The following is a 22,476-nucleotide window of genomic DNA, read 5'->3' as shown; positions in this document are numbered from 1 at the left end:
ATTATTCCAGGTCATCCATTGTAGTGCAAGAGCGGCCAAGGAGCCTCTGCCCCCGTGGGCTATAAGGTTTCCTCCAGCCAGCCACACTGCTGTCTGCCACACACTCGATAGCATCTAGGAATTCCTGCTGGCAGAGAAATGTGGGGGCCACAAGGTTGGGGACTTTTTTTTTTTTATCCTCCTTAGAATGATTTTCTTGAAGGAGAAAACAGAATTACAAGACTGACACTAATGCAAGTTAGCTTACTGAGACACTCCACCAAAATTCCTATTGACAACAGACGCAGAGTCGGGACTGAGCAGGATGGCCGGAAACGTGAGCAGGGGTTTTACAAACTGCTCTCACTGTTTGGAAACCATTTACACAGAGACCCCGAGTAAGAACAATATGCAGAAGTGTTCTAATTTTTACATGTTTTTATTTGTTCTTTTTAGATATACGTGACAGTAAAGTGCATTGTGACATATTCTACATACGTGGAGTATAACGTATCTAAGTAGATTCAATTCTTGCGATTGATGGGGTGTGCTGTTATTTTAATGGCATCTCTAAATGTCACTCTGAGTATTAGTTAAATTTTTTTTATTGATTGTTCAAAACATTACAGAGCTCATGATATATCATCTTTCATACATTTGACTCAATTGGGTTATGAACTCCCATTTTTACCCCAAATACAAATTGCAGAATCACATCGGTTACACACTCACATTTTTACATAATGGCATATTAGTGACTGTTGTATTCTGCTACCATTCCTATCCCCTACTATCCCCCCGCCCCTCCCCTAGTTAATTTTTTTTTAAAAAAAGTATGAGAAATCATCTTAGCCACATAAAAGGTAGAAAGTCATAATGACAAATAACAAGAGCAGGGGACACTGCGCTCCGGTGATACGATAAAAACTCTTGTCAGTAACTGTTTAAGAATTAGATCAGTTTTGGAAATGAACTCTTCTCCATCCAACTGTATGTGTGGTAAATTGGTTGTAAGGAAGATGACAGCAAATAGATCAGATATGCTTAAAATGATCGTATTTAAAACATCACATCCTGTAAAACTTCAAACACACATAAATTTAAATGAAAGTGCTATTGGAAATCTTTCTACATGTGCATTGCTTTGCTTTCGTCCAGTGAAAAAAGATTGACTTCATTATTTTCTGCCCTGTTGTCAGCAAGAAGATTTCCATAAACCGTTACCACATAATTTGTTTCCACAAATTTATGGCAGTATTTATATGTGTTTCTTGGGTTTTCACTCCCATCTCAATCTAGACATGAGGACAGTTTTATTTCAACATTTGCTTTCATATATAGGCTTTCGCCTCTGCCAAGCAAGTTTTGTTTTACCAAGATGATTATTTGTAAGTCTGTATACAGTCCTCCCCACCCCCCCCGTCCCAGGTATCTACCTACTAGATACAGGCATGGTGAGAATATTCACAGTGAAAACTATTCAGAAGCCCCAGGATCGAGACTCCCAAACTCTGCTATGCAGGGTCCCTTGTTTTGAAAGCAGAATAACAGTAACAATAAGCAGTGCATGTAGTTGGACTTGAAGGAACAAGGGTAGCGAGCAAGTCATATTTCTCTCTGCGAATCTTACACGGCTCATGTAAATGGAGAAGGAAGAGACAGTTTCTTGAGCACCTCCCCATTGAAGCTGCTAGACAGGATCAATTCAACCAACATCTCCAGGCGCAGCAGCGTCGGGAGTGGAGAATCAGAGATGAGCAAGACGTGTCCCACTTCATCAGGCTTTGAAAACAGAACAGAGAGGATCCTTTTTCCCTTTCCCCATTATTTTCTATTGAATAGTCATTTCCCCTTTTTCTTTATTCTAGGGATATGATTGTGCTAAGGGTTACTATATGTCATATCTTTTTTTTTTTTTTTTTTTTAATTCTCCAAGCATCCTTGTTCCTAAGGACAGCTGTGTGACTTTATTCTGAACAAAAATATTTAAGGAGAAGTCTGCCAGATGGATTTTCTTGAACAAAATGTTTTCTATGCTAAGAAGTGACAAGTCTAGCTAGCAAGTCCACAAACTGGAGTCCAGGTGCAGGCTGATGTTTGGAGTTGAGGCAGCCGTCTTGGACCCATGTGAGTAGGGAGTCAGTGTCTGCCTCTCTGTGATTCCCTGGGTGGCTGCCCCGGGCCCAAGCTACCCACAGTGGGACTTCTTGTTATGCGTGAAAATAAACACACATGTGGCTAAGACACCGTTGGTCCCTTTTCCATTGTTGTAACAGAATAACTGAGTTTTAATCAACTTAAGAAAAGAAAGGTTGAGTTCTGTTCAAGTTTAAGAGGTTTCATGCTGTGGCCAAGTGGCTCCCTTGCTGCTGGGCCTGTGGCAAGGAAACAACTATCAACTGATGTATTTTAATGACTGTTCGATGCTACAGTGGAAGAGTCAACCGCTTGGGACAGGGACCTTCTTGAGGACAAAGCCAAGAATATTTACTGTAAGGCCAGATAGTCTGCTAACCTTGGTTCAGAATAGAGTCTGATCGCTCATATCAGTAATTTAAGGACAATAACAGTGACTCTGAATGTTTTGTGCAGCTGTTTAAAATATGATCTATATGTGAAAGACAATGGAAACTGACAGGTTTAGTTAACCGAAAGTCACTAGTTTATACAAGAACCTTTATTTGAGGCAACCAAGGCTGCCTACATTTTCTCATAACCCTCTCCTAAGAATACAATGTTACCAAGCCAAGAAACAGGGAGGACTGAAAAACTTTCAACCAGGATTAAAAATTGGCATGGTTTCAGCATTCTTAAATAGCAGATTTAATTGAAAAATCACTGCCTACAGTGTTAATTCTGAGGTTTGCCCTCTGCTTAAAAAAAAGAAAAGAAAAAAAAAAAACTGGCGAAATACTTCCAAATTATGTTTACTAATGTGGAAAAAAAAAAAAACAGTTAACTCCTTACAAATATTTTAAAAGAGCTTAAACTGAAACATGAAGACTACTTTTTTCATTTAAAGTGTTGGTATTATTACTTAAAGGTCTGTATCCTGTCGGTGATAAGATGCGTTGGACATGCTACATGGTTACTTTGGGTACAGAAGCATAAAAATTGATACAAGGGGGTGATGGGGGAAGGATATCCTCTGGAAGATGGGTGCGGGCTCTTCTCAAGGGTGAGACACCAATTAAGAGGGCAGGAAATGGAGGCAAAGACTGGGGAGGCTGTTTCCTTGAAAACTTCAGAGTGGAAGAGGGGGGTGGTTTTAGGTCTCTAACTTGTCTTACTTCGTGGGACTAAGACAATTTTGTGTGCTCTGCACCTTCACCCCAACATTTGAAAGGTAAGAAGGACAAAAAACCAACAAGAGAATTGAGATCCAGAAAGAATAAACAGCAACTTGGGGGTTAGGGTCACGGAGCAGAGCCTGTTGCGGAGCTGAGGAGACCCAAGCGCCCCCACACCCCAGTTCTAGAGATCGCACCAGAAAGACTGCAGACGCGGTGCTCAGAGAAGCGGGCTGAGTTTACTAGAAGGGACAGGAAAGGGGGACACTCTCAAGGGAGAGGAGAAGGACCGCATGTCCATCATGTCCATCATGCCCTCCAGTTTCATTGGGCATCCCAGGGAAGTTTCCAGAGAATCCCACCCGGGTCCACCTCTTGACTTTTGACTGACAGCCTCCAAGACAGGATGGTGTGGTCAGCTCACAGAGCTGAAGTTTTCAAGGAAACAGTCCCCTGTCTTGGCCTCCATTTCCTGCCCTCTTAAGTAGGGTCTCACCCTTGAGAAGAGCCCTCACCCATCTTCCAGAGGATATCCTTCCCCCATCTTCCTTTGTGAGGGGCGGGATGTTTCTGTGGCCAGGTATATGGAGCTGTGACATGGTCTTGTTGATTGATAAGGGAAGGGTCCAGGCCACCTGGTAGGTGTGACAGGACCCTGAAGCAGTAGTTTCTTAAGGGGATGTAGCTATGGCTGCGGGGGCTTCGACTCTCCAGGCCCCCACCTCTCAGGAGCTCGACTGTCACATGGGGCTCACTGTGTTTTCTGCCAACCTTCCCTGTCCTCTCCCTGCTCCCCCACCCATGAGTGACGAGCCACCTAGCAGTAAGTACTTGGTAGACCCAACATCACAACTTGAATAATTCCAAACCCATATTTGTTCGTCCTCAGCATGATGTTACTCTAAAAACCTCAATGAACAGACATCTGTATACTGTACTTGTTACATAAAAGATAAATTTAGCTCCATATATTTGGGTGAACATATGGGTAACACTCCTGCCAGGCTGGGTGGCTGCTTCCTGAATATATTTCCGGGCACATCTTCCTCTATGAATGTGGTGCATAAGTGCTACCTTCACGACTTCTGTCCACTGCAAAGCCCATGGTTTCTAAAAACATAAGTTCAAAGGCTGAAATTCCACATAGTGCTAAATTGGTTTAATCAAACATATATGTATATGTGTTCTCTCTACCAGCTTTAATTATGCCCAAAATAAACCTCAGAAGTGTGGTTTTTGGGTCTTGTTTTGGTTTGCCTTACACATGCCATTGAGCGGCACTGCCAGTCCCAGGAACACTCCCTATTTTGTAAGTTTTTGTAAGTTGAACTTGCTTTTCCCCCAGAATAATGACAAGAAACATGTTATGAAAAACTCAATGCTCAAAAGGAATATCTGAAACTTGGAACTAGATCTTAGTATACTTTTACCACTTTAACCCACCTGTCGCCATGAGACACTTTAAGTAAGGTTAAAGTTTTCTTCATTTCTAATTTTTTAACTGAAAACTACTTTAATTCTATTATTTAAAATTTAAAAAGTAATTTATGATAAAGAAAATACTTTTAGCTTTTAAGAAATAAATAGCTGCCATAAAAATTGAAGGTATTTCACAAATTCAATGAGAACAGTTTTAGTGTTAATATAGCTAATAATATTGGTAAATTCATGAATAAAGTTTATCAATGCAATTTGTCTTTGACAAATTATCTAATATAATGTTTAAAAGGATGATTTTCTGATAGTCTCATATATCAGACATTTAAAAAGACTACTCTGTTATTAAATAATCGGATCAAATACAATTTCTATTTTAAGGTTATAAATATGATCTTAGCTCAGAAAGCTCATCCACACCAAGTGTGCTTTGTGAATGCAGATGGGAGTCCGAGGACACAGAATGGGAAGAGAGAAATCAAGCTGAGCCCAGTAAACTTCATGTGACTACAAGACAGGCAGAAATGCGATTTGGGAAAATGTGGAGATCCGCCTTCATCTCTCTTTCACAAGACTGCATGTTTCCGTCACTGTATTTTGCACGATGGGAGCAAATCATAAAGACTCAGAAAAGTGAGAAAGACTCTTCTTATCAAGAGCAAACATGACTACCTCTGAGGGCCATTGACCACGGAGTCAAAGCATCCTTGCACCTCTTTCTGGTTATCCCAAGGACACAGAGCCCTGACTGCTCTTTACTTGAGCCATTTCCCAAGCTTGTGATGGAGGAGAGCAACCTTGAGGTCAGCTAGCACTCCTCCAGCCACAGCTGGCTCGCTCCTGCTTGCTCTCTGAGCAGCAAATCCCCAGCCGCAGTGTTCCTCTCTCATAATGGGATACCCTACACGGACGACATCCATGGGACACTGACAACCGGGGGACCGGAGCACATGTCCAGCTGCTTTTACAGTGAGGGAGAAGTCCTTTGTCTCTGACACAGGAGTTTTTTGTTTTCTGTCTGGATACATGAGACAATAAAAGGTCGATTTTCTAGTTTGTAAGTACAGTAAGCTCTCCGACTCTGCCTAGTCCAGAACAATGAAATCATTACCCAAACTAACATGTATGTATGTAAATGTACATACTTATTTTTATGTATGCATCTTCATAGACGCACATATCCCCTGTCCACTGCTGTTTCTAGCCAGTCTGTCACACTGTGCTAATGCTGTACCATCTTCTCCCATTCGTTGAAGTTCACTGTGCCCTGGTCTCCCCAACTGTATCTTGAAAGTATCTTCAGTGCTTAACTCACAGATTTTTATAAGAACTAAATTTCATAACAAATGTGGTATTCTTAGAACAACACTTGGCATTCAGTTTTAACTATTCTAGTTCATCTTTGATTTCTATTCTCTTTTAGAACCCATGATTTTTCATAGATATTTTACCAAAAGAAAGCTTATTATTTTTCTGTAACTATTAAAGAACACAGAGTTTGGGTAATATAAATGCCATTTCATAGAGTAATATCTATAGTTGTATATAAATATAATGGCTTAGTTATAAGGGAACATTTCACATTTTGCTTTAAAAATTCCTTACAACTCATTTTTTAAAAAAATTTTCAAGTAAGAAAACTGCACAGAAGATAATATATGTCTTGCTAATTTTTCTAACATTGATCATTTTTGAGGTTACTCGGGGTATTTAAAGGCTTCCATTATTATGACACATATTTAGAAGACAACAGTGGCCTCTAGTGATACAAGAACTAAAATAACAGGATGGAGATTTCTAAACCATGAAAAGGAAATAAACGTAGGTGACTTCCTGACACTTTAGTCCAAATGATGAAGGATTAATACAGCTTTCTCAGAAAGACCACCTTCTTCTGAAAGAAACCTCGTACACACTGTTAAATGAACATGCATAGTGGGAGACTCAAAAGGAGCTAATATCTTCACTTCCACAGTTTAGAAAAAGCTATGGACATATTGATAATTAAATCATATACAATCAAGAGGATATTGATGCAATTTTCAAACATTTGGTCAGCAGTGAATGAAACTTTCTTGCAAATGCTAGTATGGTACTAGAATCTGGAACCTCATTTCAATTGCAAATGATTATTTGTTAAAAAGAAAACTATGTCATGGATGTCCAACCACTAAGACGATATGTGTTTATATAGGAATTTCGCCCATTAAAATTTTGACTATTGTATTTTACATATGTACATATACATGCATGTAAATATACAGGTACTAAATGTCTGTATATTGAATATATGTATGTGTATGTTTATGTGTACATATCACACTATGCACTGTTTAGATCATATTATGTGGATGAATTTTATGGACAGTTTTTCGATGATCTGGTGGAAGTAGAAGTTCTAATCTATTTTTAGTTTGTGATTGAAAATTTTTAGTGATTTTCTCTTTGAGTTATCTATTAAATAAAAATTTGCTTTCTAAATAGCTTACAACAATATCAATAAAGCATGAAGCCAAAAGTCTGTCCTTTGCCATCCCAGCTGGAGGCTGACACTCAGAGAAACAAGTCACTTGTTTTAGCATGCAAGTGAATTTTCCAAAAAGTATGTCCACTGGAAACTGAGTTCATGTAAAAATTCTTCTATTAAAGGAATTGCTTTCATCTGGATGTCCAGCCTAGGTATGTTTTCTTAGTTAAATGACCTCTTTACTATATAAGCCTAAGTATTATTAACATGATAACTCTTTCTGAAAATGGGGTTAGAAAGCTAGTATCTTTAGAAGTGAATTTTCTTGTGTCATTTGATTGAATGTGATGATACTATGGCTTGTCCTAATGCTGAGGATTCCAAAAGCCAACAGATAACCAGTGACAGCCGTGACCAAGGCCGTGTTCAAACTAGAAGCCACCATCGTGGGACAAGGGAGCCTGTCGCTGAGGCTTTCCCCACCGCTAGGATCTCTTTCTGTGTTCTCCCACAGGGGTATGACATTTTGTGATAGCTGGGAATTGCATTGGGACACTTAAAAAGATACTTTCAAATTTTCTAAGACTAAGACTCCAAGTAGAAGTGACTGACATTCAGTGCTTTAGTTGTAAGGTTTCTAAGTGACAATAAAGACCTATAAAAATGAATATTTGATAATTCCTCAATAACTAGAATAAAATAAACTTGAAAGTACATCAGTATCATAAAAATCTCAGTTTACCTCTAACTGCTTGGAAACTTACACCTACTGTTCCTTTAAGAGGTGTATTGTTTTGTTCAACTCCTTACTTTTTTTCTTTTCATATATTTCTCTATTTTTATGATTTCATCTCATATTTACTAAGCTTCTCATTTCTAAAGTATTTTACTTTGTATAACAAGACAAAAATCGTTCTGTGTTTTTAACTCTTCTTGACTCTTTCCCTCTAAGCCTTCTTTTATTTTCTTCCTTCCTGACATGGGTTGAAAGACGTCAGATTCGTTCACAATTACCTGACACGCTAATTCTGATTTCCAAGCATGTAATCCAATTACTTTATGAACTTTGGCCTTAGTTGTCAAAGGATTTGAAGCACAATGGAAATCTCTCCTTCACTCCAGAATCTAAAACACAATAAACCAAAAATGATGGTCCGACTTACTTTTGATAAAAAGGACCTGATTCCTACATGAAACCAAATTGGATTACCTATAATTTGAAATATTTTAAGCGTACAAATGAAATACTGAAATCGTTTCCCATCAACAATGTCATGACTCGAATATGGAACGTCCCCAGAAGGCTTATGTGCTGGGGGCTGGGGCCCCAGGTTAGCAGTGTTCTGAAGTTGGGCTTTTGGGAAGTGACTGGATTGTGGAGGCTCTGACCCCATCCGTGGAAGGAGCTGGGGCTAACTGGAGGAAGTGGGTCACAGGGGAAGTGTGTCCCTGGAAGGACACATCTTGTCCCTAGTTTCTTCCTTGATCTTTTACTCTCTGCTTCCTGGCTGCCATGAGGTGACCAGCTGTCCTCTGTCATGCCCTTCTGCCATGGTTCTGCCTCACCACAGGTGATAACAGAGCCAGTCCATCATGGACTGAAACCTTGGAAGCATGAGCCCAAACAACTATTTCTTGCTTTAAGCTGTTTTTCTCAGGCATTTTGTCATAGCAATGAAAAACTGACTTACACAGTAACATCTAAATAACCATCACAGGATATTATAAAAATGAATATAAATGACTAGAACACATGAATTCAGACAGATGTAGCATCTTATTTTTGGAAAATACAAAATCTGAGATGCAATTATGAAGATCAATTATCAGAATAGCAGCAAATGTTAGTTAACATATACACTAAATAAGCAAGAATTTTCATTATCCTTCAAATATGGTTTTGTGGTAAAGTTAGTAACAGGAAGACTATGTATACTAAATTCAGGATACAGTAGGAGAATACTGTCATTTCTGAATCACGGAAGTCTTAATAGGTAGGAAAAGATTTCTAGAGATTTTAAAACATAATCATCATAGATAATTTTTAAAGAAAAGAGACTATAAACATGCCCATATACATAAATATACAAATACAATATTGTAGTTACAAGTTGAACTCTAAAGCAAGGTTATTTGATATTTTGAAAGCATAAGACCTTATTTCTCTTGAATAAATACTTAAGGGTATGATATTGAGATGTGTGGAAATAATATTTAATGATTTCATATTTAAATCATATTTGTATTTCGTATTCATATTTAAAAACTGCTAGACTTTTCTGAAAACTGGCTGTGTCATATTGCTTTGTCATTAGGAGGGTAATGAAAAGAATATTGTATGTATCTTTGTTTATAAGCTTTTTAAGAAATGTGGCCTGTCATTCGTCTTTCTTTTAATGCCACAGGTTCTTTCCCCCACCGTTTTAGGAGGCACAGTTGGTACACAGAAACTGCACACAATGTGTGCCATCTGATGGGTACAATCTGGTGTGTGTCACCGTCACCACAGTCAAAGTAATAATGAATATTACACTGAGAGGCTTTGTGCACAGCAAAGGAAACACAGAATCCAAGGGAGGGGAAGGCGATGCTGTGGAAATCCAGAAGATATCTGCAGACTGTGCATCTGATAGGGGTTCCCTCCAGAATATTTAAGGAAGTCAGCAGCAGAACAGAGAGCTTGATCAAAACTGGGCCAAGGTATGGATGGGTATCAAACATGGATAGAGACAGCCCCTGGACCTATTCTCTATTGTGGTTGAATGTCGGCAGAGTTTATCTCAAATACTTTATCCAAAAGGAAAGGATGGAAGGGGCAGCATTATACTTCATTTCTGGAACATGTCTTCATCCTTCCTAACTTTACTCATGTAACTGATCTTTGCTTTCAGGTAAACCACTCTGGCTCAGGTGGGCTGTGAGAGTGGACTAGAAATGCCTTTGGAGAGCAAGAGACTAGAGGGTTTTGAGCACATCAATGCAAGCAAAATTGGCAAGAAGGAAGGCACAAGCTAAGGGTGGATTTGACCTGTGAGCCTGCGATCTCTGAGACTGTATAACTCTATTCCTTTCCTCCCATTCTGGAGGCAAGGGAAACAAATGATTCTGCACCAGGTACCATCTAATTTAGTTGACAGAGACGTTTGGAGTCAACTTCAGATTTGCTATTACTTCCCTCAATCTAATTAAGTGAATAATTATCCTCTGAGCACTTTTTAGGACCCCTATAGTCAACTGATTTTATTAAATAGCTTTGAATTCCCAAGAGCTGAAGGATTTTCTGTTTTCTATGTGGCTGAGGAAGAGAGAGAAATTTTCCCTCAATTTTAAGATTATTACACTATTTTAAAGCCATTGTAGATAACATTACCCTCTTATTTCTAAGTATCCCAAAGGGAAAAAAACAATAACACAATGGCACATTGAAGTCCCTCGGGCCCTTTACTAACGGCTCCTGTCTGGACTCCACCTCTAGGGATTCTGGTTTCTTTGGTCCGGGATGGAGAATGAGCATCAGAATTTTTTAATGTGCAGCTAAATTTGAGAAGCATGGAGCTAGAAGGTCTTTCAACACAGTAATATGTTAGTCACAGGCAATTTTTCAGTTTAGAATGGAGTCTTTCTTCCTGTCTCTGTCTCTGTCTTTGTCTCTCTCTGTCTCTCTCTCATAACACACACTTACACACACACACACACACACACACTACTCTACCCTTCCACTTTAGTTTTTCTTTTCTCTTTGTACCCTCAGTCTGCATTTGAGTGTAAACTGAGGTCGGAAAGCACTTGCTTGAACACAGCACCGCCTGCCCAAGTGCATGGACTGTGCCGCAGACCGGGCGTCACCAGAATCCACTCTACTGTGAACTGTGGACTTTTAGTATTAATGAAGTGTCAGTGTAGATTCATCATTTGTAGCAAAATGGCACTCTGATGATGGACATTGGTAATGGAGGAGGACATGGTAATGTGTGGGAGGACAGAAGTGTATGGGAAACCTTTGTATCTTCCCCCTCAGTTTTGCTCTGAAAATAAATTTGCTCTTAAAAAAATGTTTCAAAAAACCAAAGAAGAACACCCAATCTCCCTGAGGCATGTTACTTAACTGTGCTAAATCTCCGTTTCCTTGTTTACAAAACCAGGGTAACATTACCTACCTTACTGGAGCAGATTAAGTGAGATGATATGAAGAGCTTGGGGCCAGGCTTGACATGTTGAAAGCTCTCAGCAAAATGGTTACAAGACTGAGATGAGAGGCAGAGATAGCTAGGAGGCACACACTATTTGTTTGATTTTATTCAGTAAAATGCTTTGTTTCTCTAACTCCTCAACAGTATAATAAAGTGTACTGTTTTATAAAGACAATTCCACGAAATACCGCTTCCGGCAGGTAGGGACCACCCGATGGTGACTGCTGCTAAGGCTTGCTTGCTTTCTTATTTCATCTTGGAGACTCTGAAAATTCTGTTTCATGAAGTCCAAGTGGTTTTCTCCTTATCTTAGGAGAAACCAGTTGGACTTCATGAAACAGAATTGACTGTCTCAGAGGGATGTATTTAATATCTGTAGTCTCCCAGATATGTATTTTATTTAAAATTTATATTAAAATTTTTCTTTGTAGGCAGTTTTCTTGCTTTTTAATTTTTCTCTTTTCTTCCAGAACATCTGTTTCTCTTCTGAGTATTAGAAGTACATAGAAAGGAACCCAAGAGTATTACCAAGGTATCAATTACCCTGTGCACATTTATAATGAACTTAATGCTTGAGAGAGGAGTGTAAGAAAAATTGTGTATTGGACAAAACACCATCTGTAGAACCTAATTAATGCATAAATCAATCCATCAAACACAAACATACATCCCTTCCCTTCCCATGCCTTGAAGCTTTGTCTATAATTTCTCTTTCCCTGCCCAGGTGGCTCCACAGTGCTGAGGATCCTTGGTTTAATTCAACACACACTAAAGAATGAGGGTGTCCATTTTCAACTCTTCCAAAGGTTCAGCATTCATACTGGAAGAGTTCTCATTGTTTTCAATAGATAAAGAGCATTTCACATATGAGATGAATCATTTATTTTCAGATGTAGAAAAATCTCACATTTGCATCTATAATGAGAGAACATTCAACTAATTTATTTTTAAAAGAATATTTATATTATAATATATTTACGTAATCCTTTTCTTAGTTTTTATTGTTATTATTTTTCTAAGTAATCTATGAGATATAAAGCAAATATTATTATTTGCATTAATTAATGCCATCAAATGAAGTAAACACCTGAGCCTGGTTGCTTTTGTTCCTGGGTTATGACTCAGTGACCCCAAATATTACAAACTGAAAATGCATTGAACACACACGTGACCTCACAGACACCTGGCTCAGCCACACAGTACACTGTCGAGTACGTTGCAGAGTTCCAGCTGTTACCCTTGCGATGTGTGGGTGACGGGGGCTGTGGCTTCTTCTGCTCCCCAGCACCTTGCTATCACCAGCCTGGTAAAGGACTAGAACTCTAAATTTAGTTAGGGTTTCCACTGAATGTGTATCGCTTTGGCGCCACAGTGAAGCTGAACCCCCATAGGTTGGGGACCAGCTGTGGTGGAAGAGCAGGGCTCTACGTAGCTTGCCGACCCTAACCCCCTGTCTTTCTCCTGGACTCTCCCTGTAGTCTGATGTATGCTTTTTATTGAGAGTAGTTCATAATTTAATTTAGTTATTAATATTATCATCAACTCTGAATAAGGGAGATCTGACTTTCCCTGGTCATCAGACAACCCCCATCTCCTTGTGTGTGAGGTAAACACAAGAGCAGGTCACTGGGGACAGCACCGTCTTCTGCTGTCCAGTGGACATCAGTTTCTTAAAGAAGGTAGAAGGTTCTGTTCTGTGTTTTTGCTTTTTGTCTTTAGATGCACTAATCGTTTTGAGATGTCAAATGAAGGGGTGTTTAAAGTCCTGCTGTCTGACCCACGCGGCCAGCACCAGCATGCTCCTGTTTGAACACCCCGTGTTGGGAAATGGGTCTTGGAGCAATTCAGTCACCATAGGCCATGTATGAGATCTCTAGTGGTGAACAGTGTGCTGATTCTATCCACCGGGGACTTGGTGTGCCCTCTTGACTAATATACATGTATAATTCATTTATTATTTCATCTTACGGTGCTGTGGGTCAAACCCAGGGCCCACTTCCAGGTAGTGCTCTGGCTCCGATCCACTCTCCCAGTCCTCTTGAACTATTGTTGCCTTTCTGCGTATCTCGATGATATATCCAAAGCCTTCCAGAGTTACCCTGGAGCTCCATTTGACTAAAGCACACTAGTAGACAAACAGTTGTAACTTGAGGTTGAAGCTAAATCTCAGTTTATTCAAAACTGTTACAATGTGTCTATTACAGAAATCAGAGCTTCCTTACCACTTTAAAATCCTGGAGTACCCTGGATGCTCTTACTTTTCTTTGCTTTTTTTTAAAAAATTAATTGTCAGAGGCCGTACTAGTTCTGTGAAGTGCTAACAGTGGATATGGTGTGGAATTAAATGGCAAAAAATGTGTGGGGTCACAGATGGCTTTTATTCCCAATAGAATTTTGATGAGATTTTAGAGACACACTTTTGGGTTTGTTGATGCTCCTAAGCTGTCATTTAGCAGTAACAAAATGTAAAGCCACGTCTCCAATAGTTATAAACTCCCAGGATTGGTTTCAATTAATATTTTTCAAATGACATCTATTTTGTCCAGTAGCCTCTGGTCTCTTACATTATTTGGCTACAGGAAGGGAAAGTGGTGACTCAGCTGTGGCAGAACTCAGCCCTGCACCAACCTGAGCCCCAGCTGCGGAGCCTGTCACGAAGGTGTGAGGAGCGCTGGTCCTGGGCTGGCCTTGTTGATCCACGGCAAGTGAGAAGCCAGACGTGGTCCTGTTCTGCATCCCCCCATTCTCCCACGCCTGCTGTTTGTACTTGGCAGAGTTTAACAACTGAATTGATACTGGAATGTGTGTGATTTCAAAATTTGAGTTTTTTATACATTTGTCAAAAGTACCACCAGAAACAAGATGGCCAGGGTTGAAATCTGCACTTAGCAGACGGCGGGTTGATTCCTCTCTTCTCGCCACCTTCCCAGGCCTGACACCCTACACCCCCCCTCCCCCGAAAAACACCACACAGCATACAAAAAACAAATAAGCAGTTTCATCATTCAGAACCGGTGCCATCCATTGCTATTTATGGTGGGGTGGGTCAGGATCTAAGCACTGTCTGAGTCAGAGCCGCACAATTCAACAGAAATGATCAGAAGCCGTCCCTGTGGAAAACTGCTCCTATCCAAACTATCTTTGTGGAGCGTTTCTACCACGGCCCTTAAAGGCCAGAATAAAAATGTGTGAATTTGTATCCACCACTTGCAAAATACCTACGACCTTGAGAGCCTCAGGCAGTAACTCTTACCTGAGACAGCTGTAGCTTCAATGGGGTCCTTGGATTGCAGCCCTTCACCTAAGGGGCAAAGACAATTTGGAATAAAGAGAAAGGAAATGGGATAAATGTCTGGAAGGTACTAGAAGAGAAGAAAGCAAACGTCAGGAATCACCTTCAGCTAAAAAAAAAAAAAAAAAAAACCTAGACATTGAAGTCTCTTTTCAGAAACCGAATTCTATCATCTGGCTTTTAGAAGAGACAAAGAAAATTAATAGAAAACTGATCTTCACAACTGTTACCAACCAGAGGCATAAGCAGAGATACCCCATCATCCATGCGCCCCACCCACCTCATAACTGTGCAAAGTGAAATGTCACATCACAGTTTATTCCTTCCAGTGGCCTCTCATCTACTGGGCTTGCCCTTCAATGCGGGAGGTGACCGCTTTCTTTCTCGGGTCCTCGCCTGGTCGCTGGTGAGCACTTGATCCCACTGACACTGATACTTCACTCAAGTCTAATTTCTAATTGTGGAAGAAATAGGCTGTTGGCACTTTGAGAAGGACCTTTGGCACATGGAGGGCATGGGTGCAGAGCCCACAACTGGTGTCCAGGTCACTGCTTCTGGTCCCTCCACTGTACTTACTCTTGAAACACTTGAATCAAGCTGACGCCGCCCCTCTCTCCTGAAGTACCTGGGATTGAACTCAGGGGCACTTGGCCACTGAGTCCCATCCCCAGCCCTATTTTGTATTTTATTTAGAGACGGGGTCTCACTGAGTTGCTTAGTACCTTGCTAAATTGCTGAGGCTGACTTTGAACTCGAGATCCTCCTGCCTCAGCCTCCAGAGGTGCTTGGATTACAGGTGTGAACCACCATGCTCAGCTAGACAGCCTTAATAAACTGAGATTTATATTTTGAGTCTTTGCCTTAAGTTACTGCTAAATGACAGCTTAGGCGTGTCAACAAACCCAAAAGTGTGTCTCTAAAATTTCATCAAAATCCAATGGGAATAAAAGCCGTCTGTGACCCCACACATTTTTTTGCCGTTTAATTCGACACCAAATCCACTGATGTTTTCCACGGTGAACACACCACACAAGGATTGCCACACACAAACATTTCACAAATTTCACAATCCCCGAGCCCCAGCAGACAATTTAAAGATATCGATGGCAGTTCTGTTACAAGGAGCTTTCTTCTCATCATTTCTGACATTTGCTCCCTTGGTCTATTTATTTTTATACCCTTCTGCCACCTTTTAATACTGTTGTCTGTCAATCATGAAATTTGATAATAAGACCTATAGGGCTGCTCTTTCCCGGCTCCCTTCCATCTCTCTCCCTTGTCGTTTCTTTTATTTGAGGATCCTTCTTCTCCCAAGTGCATCGAGCTTTTGGGGTCCCCTGCCATCTTCCTCAGGAACTTCCCTCAATCAGCATCTGAACCTTCTGTGTCGAGCTGAGAACTCCACATGCATCTGGTCCCTCAACTGTTCTGACCTTCTCTGTTTCCAGCCTGCTCTCTGTTTCACAGGTGGGTTGCTGTAGGGGGGCAGCGGTCTGCACCACTTATTCCACTGGGATTCCCCACAGGCACTTCCCACCCACCTGCCCCTCCCCATCTGCCTTTTTAAAATGCAGCTTTTCTATCTTATCTACCCAGGAGCTAGCAGTGCTTAGCATTTAATGGACTCAGAAATGTTTGATAAGTACATGAATAAAAAAATCATAGTGCTTTTTTTTAAAAAAGAGAGAGAGAGAGAGAATTTTTTTAATATTTATTTTTTAGTTTTTGGCGGACACAACATCTTCGTTTGTATGTGGTGCTGAGGATCGAACCCAGGCCACACGCATGCCAGGCGAGCGCTACCGCTTGAGCCACATCCCCAGCCCCCTAAAATCATAGTACTTTAAAGTTCTATAAAACATTTTCAGGGTCATGAGTGGATATTAAAACACCATCACAGTAACTCTCTGGTAGCGGCAGGATAGTTTCAAAGGTGTTAAACAGCTTAAAAAGGGGCATGAGATTCAGCTGTGGCAGAGAATAAAATAAATCTAGTTTCCTGGTTTCTAACCTTCATTGCTATTTCATCCTATGGTTTTTACAGTGCCCCTTTCACTTACTCACTTTTATAAAGTAACTTTGGTTTTGGTTAAATACACTGTAAAAAAAGTATAAAGCCATACTGAAACTTTAAAATAATTAATTGGGAGGGGACAAAGAATGTGAATTATTCACCTAAAATGATCACCTATGTTGAATAGATAGGTGAAGGCAGGCGCGTGCGTGCATGGGCAGGCCCTGCATTTTCTGTTCTCCCGGTAACCATTTACATGGGAAGTCAAAGGCCATGGCAAAACCCTCAAAGCCAGAAGATGGTTCCCATCTGGTGTCTCCCAATAATAAACAGATTAATTTGTTTTCTTCAAAGAAATATATTTCATTGTGCACAACACAATTGCAAAGAAATAGTACTTTTTTTTCATGACTCATAGTATGAACCATATGTCTTTGAATTCTTTCAGAGAAGCTGAAATCAATCAAACATGCAAACTTGTCTGATTTCACAAGGTTCCTGAAAAATGTGTGACCAGCACACATCGCTGTGCCTGTTGCCACAAGGTGGGAACACTGTGGGTATCCTTCAGTCCCTCGGGCTCCTCAGCAGAGCAGGACATTCCCACCCCATGCTGGCTGTCTTCTGATGACTCAGTACCCTTCAGCTCACCTGCAAAGCCCTCTCCACCTGCCCACCTCCCAGAGTGTACAGAATGCACACCTGTGGTCAGTGCATACCAGGATTTCATCAAGAAGCTGACCTCGGCTCTCTGCCTGGTTTGTGTTTTACAAACCATTCTTCTGGAGACCCTGGCCTGGGGTCTCGTGCCTCTTCTGAGACCCCAGGTTCCAGAGAACTCTCTGACCCTGGAAACTGACTTCCTCTCTGCTTCAGTCTCACCAGCATTTTTAATGCTCTTTTCAGATATTTTGTTTATCTATAACTTCTTAAGAAGTTAGGAAGTTGCAAAGATCCATAATCTCTTATATAAATACATGACCTTATTTTGAGATAAAACCGAACCTGCCTATCATGGCGTTGTCCATAATCTTTATTTATTCTATTTCACATGACTGCATGTTCAGGTTTTGGCAGAAATATTAATGTGTTTGATTAGGGTGTGCCACACAAGAAATAACTGCAAATGCTATTATAATATACAGCATGGACAACATATAACCTTTCAAAAAGATCTGAATTTCAAAGCATACCTAATTCCAAGGCTTCCAGTAAGTGGACCACAAGTATATACCAGATTATATTTATATGTTTTAACCTGGAAAAATTGCCAAGAGCTATTAAGTGCAAGGGACTTTTTAAAGGCAAATCCAAAGCAAATACATACTTGTTTTGTGTACAGAGAGGATGGGTTTGCATATAGGTCTAGAGATAGAGATAACCAGAAAAACACGCTATTCCATGGTTTGCTGTGGCTTGTGTTGTCTTGAGTAAGTCAGCATCTTCAAGTGCCAATACATAAAGACTCATTTAGTACTTGTGCAAGGCAGAGAGGCTGCACAGGGGAAGAGGTAGTCACATAATATTTTTTTTACTATGAATATAATTGTTTCTGATTTGCTATAGTTAATGAAAAACTTAGTAAGGATGTCCCATAAAGACAGATAGTGGAATAACCATTTGCATTGATTATTTTATCTAATATTCAACATAATTCCTTGAAATTAAATTTAATATATTTTTTACCCCCTGAATTTTATAAAGGTGATTAAAAAGCATAAACTAAACACATGACAGAAATTTACATTTTTGCCTGCATATTATTATAAAATTGCTTTCATTATTTTAAGCAACATTGAAAGAAAGATTCAATTTTTTAAAATTCAATGAATTTCATTCAGTATAGTGAGTGCAAAGTACACATAAATGAGAGCCTAATAGGAATAACAATGTTTAAATGTCCCCCGTTGGGGTATGGAAGCAGGCAAGTCCTTATGGATGGCATCTGTCCATTGCTGTGGTGTAAATACTTTCATTCCAGTCGATTTCTGAGCTACCAACATGATACCCTGAGCTCAGGGTGACACTGAGATGTGCATATGTCTCTTGGAGCCAGTGCAAGGCAGTCTGGTGCCTCTCTGGCAAAGACTCAGTAACCCGGAATAGAATGAACTAATTTTAAATAAGATCTACAAACACCAGTGCTAAAATATTTTGTATGTTTGTGAGTTGAAGGACTAATGAGAATAAAATGTCTAAAGGAAGAAATCTTTCTGCCCTCCTGACTTCGGGCTGGGACATCGGCTGCTGCCACTCAGACTTGCCCTCCAGGACTGCTCCTCCTTGGGTCTGGAGCCTCTGCCCCTGGACTGGAGCGCCACCTTTGGCTCTCCGGGGTCTGCAGGTCTTGGGAATGACCAGCTGCCATAATTGCATTATCGGTTCTTCGTAATCAATCTGTCTAACCTATTGATGCTTTTTCTCTGGAGAATCTGATTAATAATCAAATATGATCAATATTTAATTTGTTTGAAAAAAACAGTTCAAAATATTAAAATAATGATGAAGCCTGGAGTCCTCACTATGCTCCAGAGTCCCTATGTGATTCACCCCCTGCCACCGTAGCTCTCCAGCTTCGTATCTACTCGCCCTGTCCTCTTGTTCACGTCCTGTCATGTGGCTTCCTTGTCCCTCACCAGGGCAGACACGCTCCTGTCAGGGCCTCTGCACATCCACCAAATAGCCACAGGTCGGATCTGATCTTCCCTGGATGGTCTCAGAGGAAGCTTCTTGACTCTTTCTTCAGAGACTCATTCTAATGTCCCTGTTTTAGTATGGCCCTTTGTGAACCCACATTTTCTTTTTTAAGGAGGAAAATTTTACTTTGGCTCAGAGTTTCCGAGGTTCATGTCCATGGTCAGTCAGCTTCAGCATTCTGGGCCTCAGGTGAGGCAGAACATCATGGCAGAAGGAGGTGACCGGGGAAAGCATTCAGCACGTGGCAGCCAGGAAGCCCTGCCTGCCCACGCTTACCACCCAGTTAATCCATGTTAACCAGTGTGTTAATCCACGGATTAGATCACACCTCCAATAACCTCATCTTTTCATCTCTGAAAATACTTGTATTGTCTCATGAGATTTTGGGGAAAACCTCATATCTATCTAAACCAGGACACTCTGCCCCTGGCCCCCTAAAGCTCCTGCCCATCTCACAAGGACAAATACATTAGTCCAATTCCCTAAGTCCTGTAGTCTTAGCAGCTCCCAAACTGCACGACAGTCCAAGTCCAAAATCCCCTCTGAGATTCAAAGAAGACTCACGGTCCCTGTGAAGAAGAAATATAGATATAAAGGCACTGAGTAAACATTTCCATCCTGTACGGGAGAAATAGGGGCATGCAAAGAAGAGGTGGGAAACCAGTCCTGTGGCTCCACGTCCAGCACCTGAGGCACACGACAGGGTGACGTTCTGCCCGTGGGCTTGAGTGGCTCCACCCCTATGACCCAGCTGGTCACAGGCTTGGGGCCTCTCTCTGCCTTACCTCTGCTTGATCCCTGCAGCTGTCGTCGGTGCACATCTCACACTACTGGCCTCTCCTAAGCTCCACTGCAGCCTTGGCTACCTTCTCACTTCTCCATGCGTCTCCCTCTCGACTCTGGCCTTGCTGCACTTCGTTGACCTTCCCGTCCTTTTTTTGAAATCTTGGTGAAGACTCCATGACCCCCAACTTCAGCATGCTGCTTTCCTCCGTAATCAGCATCATGTGGTTGATACTAAGGTCGGCCACCATTTAAGCAGTAGCCAAGCCTCCAAGGACCCTGGCTGCATCAGCTTCTGAGTGCCTCGGCGCCTGAGCACAGGGAAGCATCTTCCTAAGCCCCTTCTGCAAGCAGTGTGCCCAATAGTCTCCTCTACTCAAAGGAAGTTTTACATTACACCCTTGAACCTGAAATGGGTATGGCCTTGCCAATTCCTGAGATGCCCTCAAGACATTCTTTCTATTATTTCTGTGTATAGTACACAGTACTTTTTTAGTGACTGTAATCTCTTTAGCAATAGACTAATTAAGAGCCAACTTCTTTAATTGTAAACCTCCATCTAAGTTTTCTCTCACCCTTAACTGCTTTGTCTTTTGCTCTCCAACATTTTTCTGTCTATATAATACTGTATGTTAAAATAAATGTCGTACACACAAACACACACACACACACACACACGCACACACACATCATATATGAATGTATTGTCCCTCCTCCACTAGGATATTTATCCCTAATAACAGGAAGTACTCTGGTTTCCTTTGCTCAACAAATATGAAATGAATGGGTCTTCCACATGGCAGATGTGTACAGTCTAAAAAAACTATGTATAGAACTATATCTAACAAATTTCAGAAGTTTTTATAATGTGGGAATGAAAGAACAATGATGAAGAGATTGTCTCTAAATAAAATACAAAATATGCTGGGGATGTGCCTTAGCAGTCAAGTGCCCCTGAGTTCAATCCACAGTACTCTCCCCTCAAAAAGGAATTATTGATAAAAATGGATGAATACAAAACATTACATCAACAAGTTAGAGAAGAAAAATCACAGGATCATGGAAGTAGACACAGAGATGCACTTGACAATATGCATAGTCCTTCCGTGACCAAAGCTCCCATTAAACTAGGAATGGAGTGAAACTTCCTCAACTTGGTAATGAATAGCTATTAAAACAACAACAACAAACAACAACAACAACAACAAAAACACTACAGCCAATATTATACTCACTGAGAGAAGCTCAAAGCTTTCCACTATGATCAAGAACAAGACAAGGAGGACCCCTCTCACCTCTGCTTTTCTGCATCACACCCGAAGTAAGTCTCAGCTAATGTGATAATTATCTACGTAGAAAATCTAAAGGAACTAACAACAAGAAGAAAGAACCCTGGCCCTAAGCAATTACAACAAGGTTGTAGGGTGCAAGATTAATTCACAAAAGTCAATCACTTTCTTTTCCACCAACAATAAAAAAATGGACTTTAAAATAAAAAACATTAAAATAAAAATGCATTTACACTAAAAGAAAATAGATATGAACTAAGCAAAATGTATATACAATTTATATGAGGAAAAGTACAAAATTCCAATGAATGCTATCAAGTAAAAACTAGAGAAATGGAGAAGTAATCCATGTGCATGGATAGGAAGTCTGAAAATGGTGCTAGAGTTTATATGGTGAGGCAAAAGAACCATAAAAATCAATAATATTGAAGGAGAAAAACACAATTGTCAGTTCCAACTTAAAAACTTTCTATGAAACCACAGTAAGACTGCGTGTATTGGCATAACAACAGAAAAATAGGTCAGTTGAGCAGAATAGGGAACCCAGAAATAGAGCCACATTAGAGTGGTTATCTGCTCTTGGACAAAGGAGGGAAAGCTACAGATGGTGCTGGAGCAACTGGATTTCCATCTTCAGAAATAAATAACTAATTAAGTAAGTAAAATACAGGTTTTACACCCTTCACCTAAGCTAACTTAAAATGGATCATAAAACTAAATGTAAAATACCGGACCCTAAAGTCCCTGTGAGATAATGTAGGAAAAAACGTATATTCTATTGGTTTGGCAATGATAGATACAACCCCAAAGTCATGATTTATAAAAAAGGATAAACTAGACCCCATTAAAATTAAAAATACTTCCATGTGAACAACTATGTCAAGAGAATGAGAAGACAATGAAAATATTTGCCAAAAAAATATGTGATAAAATATATATGCACCTCAGCACTGCAAAAATGAAGGAAAAAACTATTATCCAAAATACACACAAAAAAATCTAAAAATGGAATGAAGTGCCCATGCAAATATGATGAAA

Source organism: Callospermophilus lateralis, chromosome 8 (assembly GCF_048772815.1).
Source record: "Callospermophilus lateralis isolate mCalLat2 chromosome 8, mCalLat2.hap1, whole genome shotgun sequence".
Classification (NCBI taxonomy): domain Eukaryota; kingdom Metazoa; phylum Chordata; class Mammalia; order Rodentia; family Sciuridae; genus Callospermophilus; species Callospermophilus lateralis.
Note: the sequence above shows the minus strand (reverse complement) of the source record.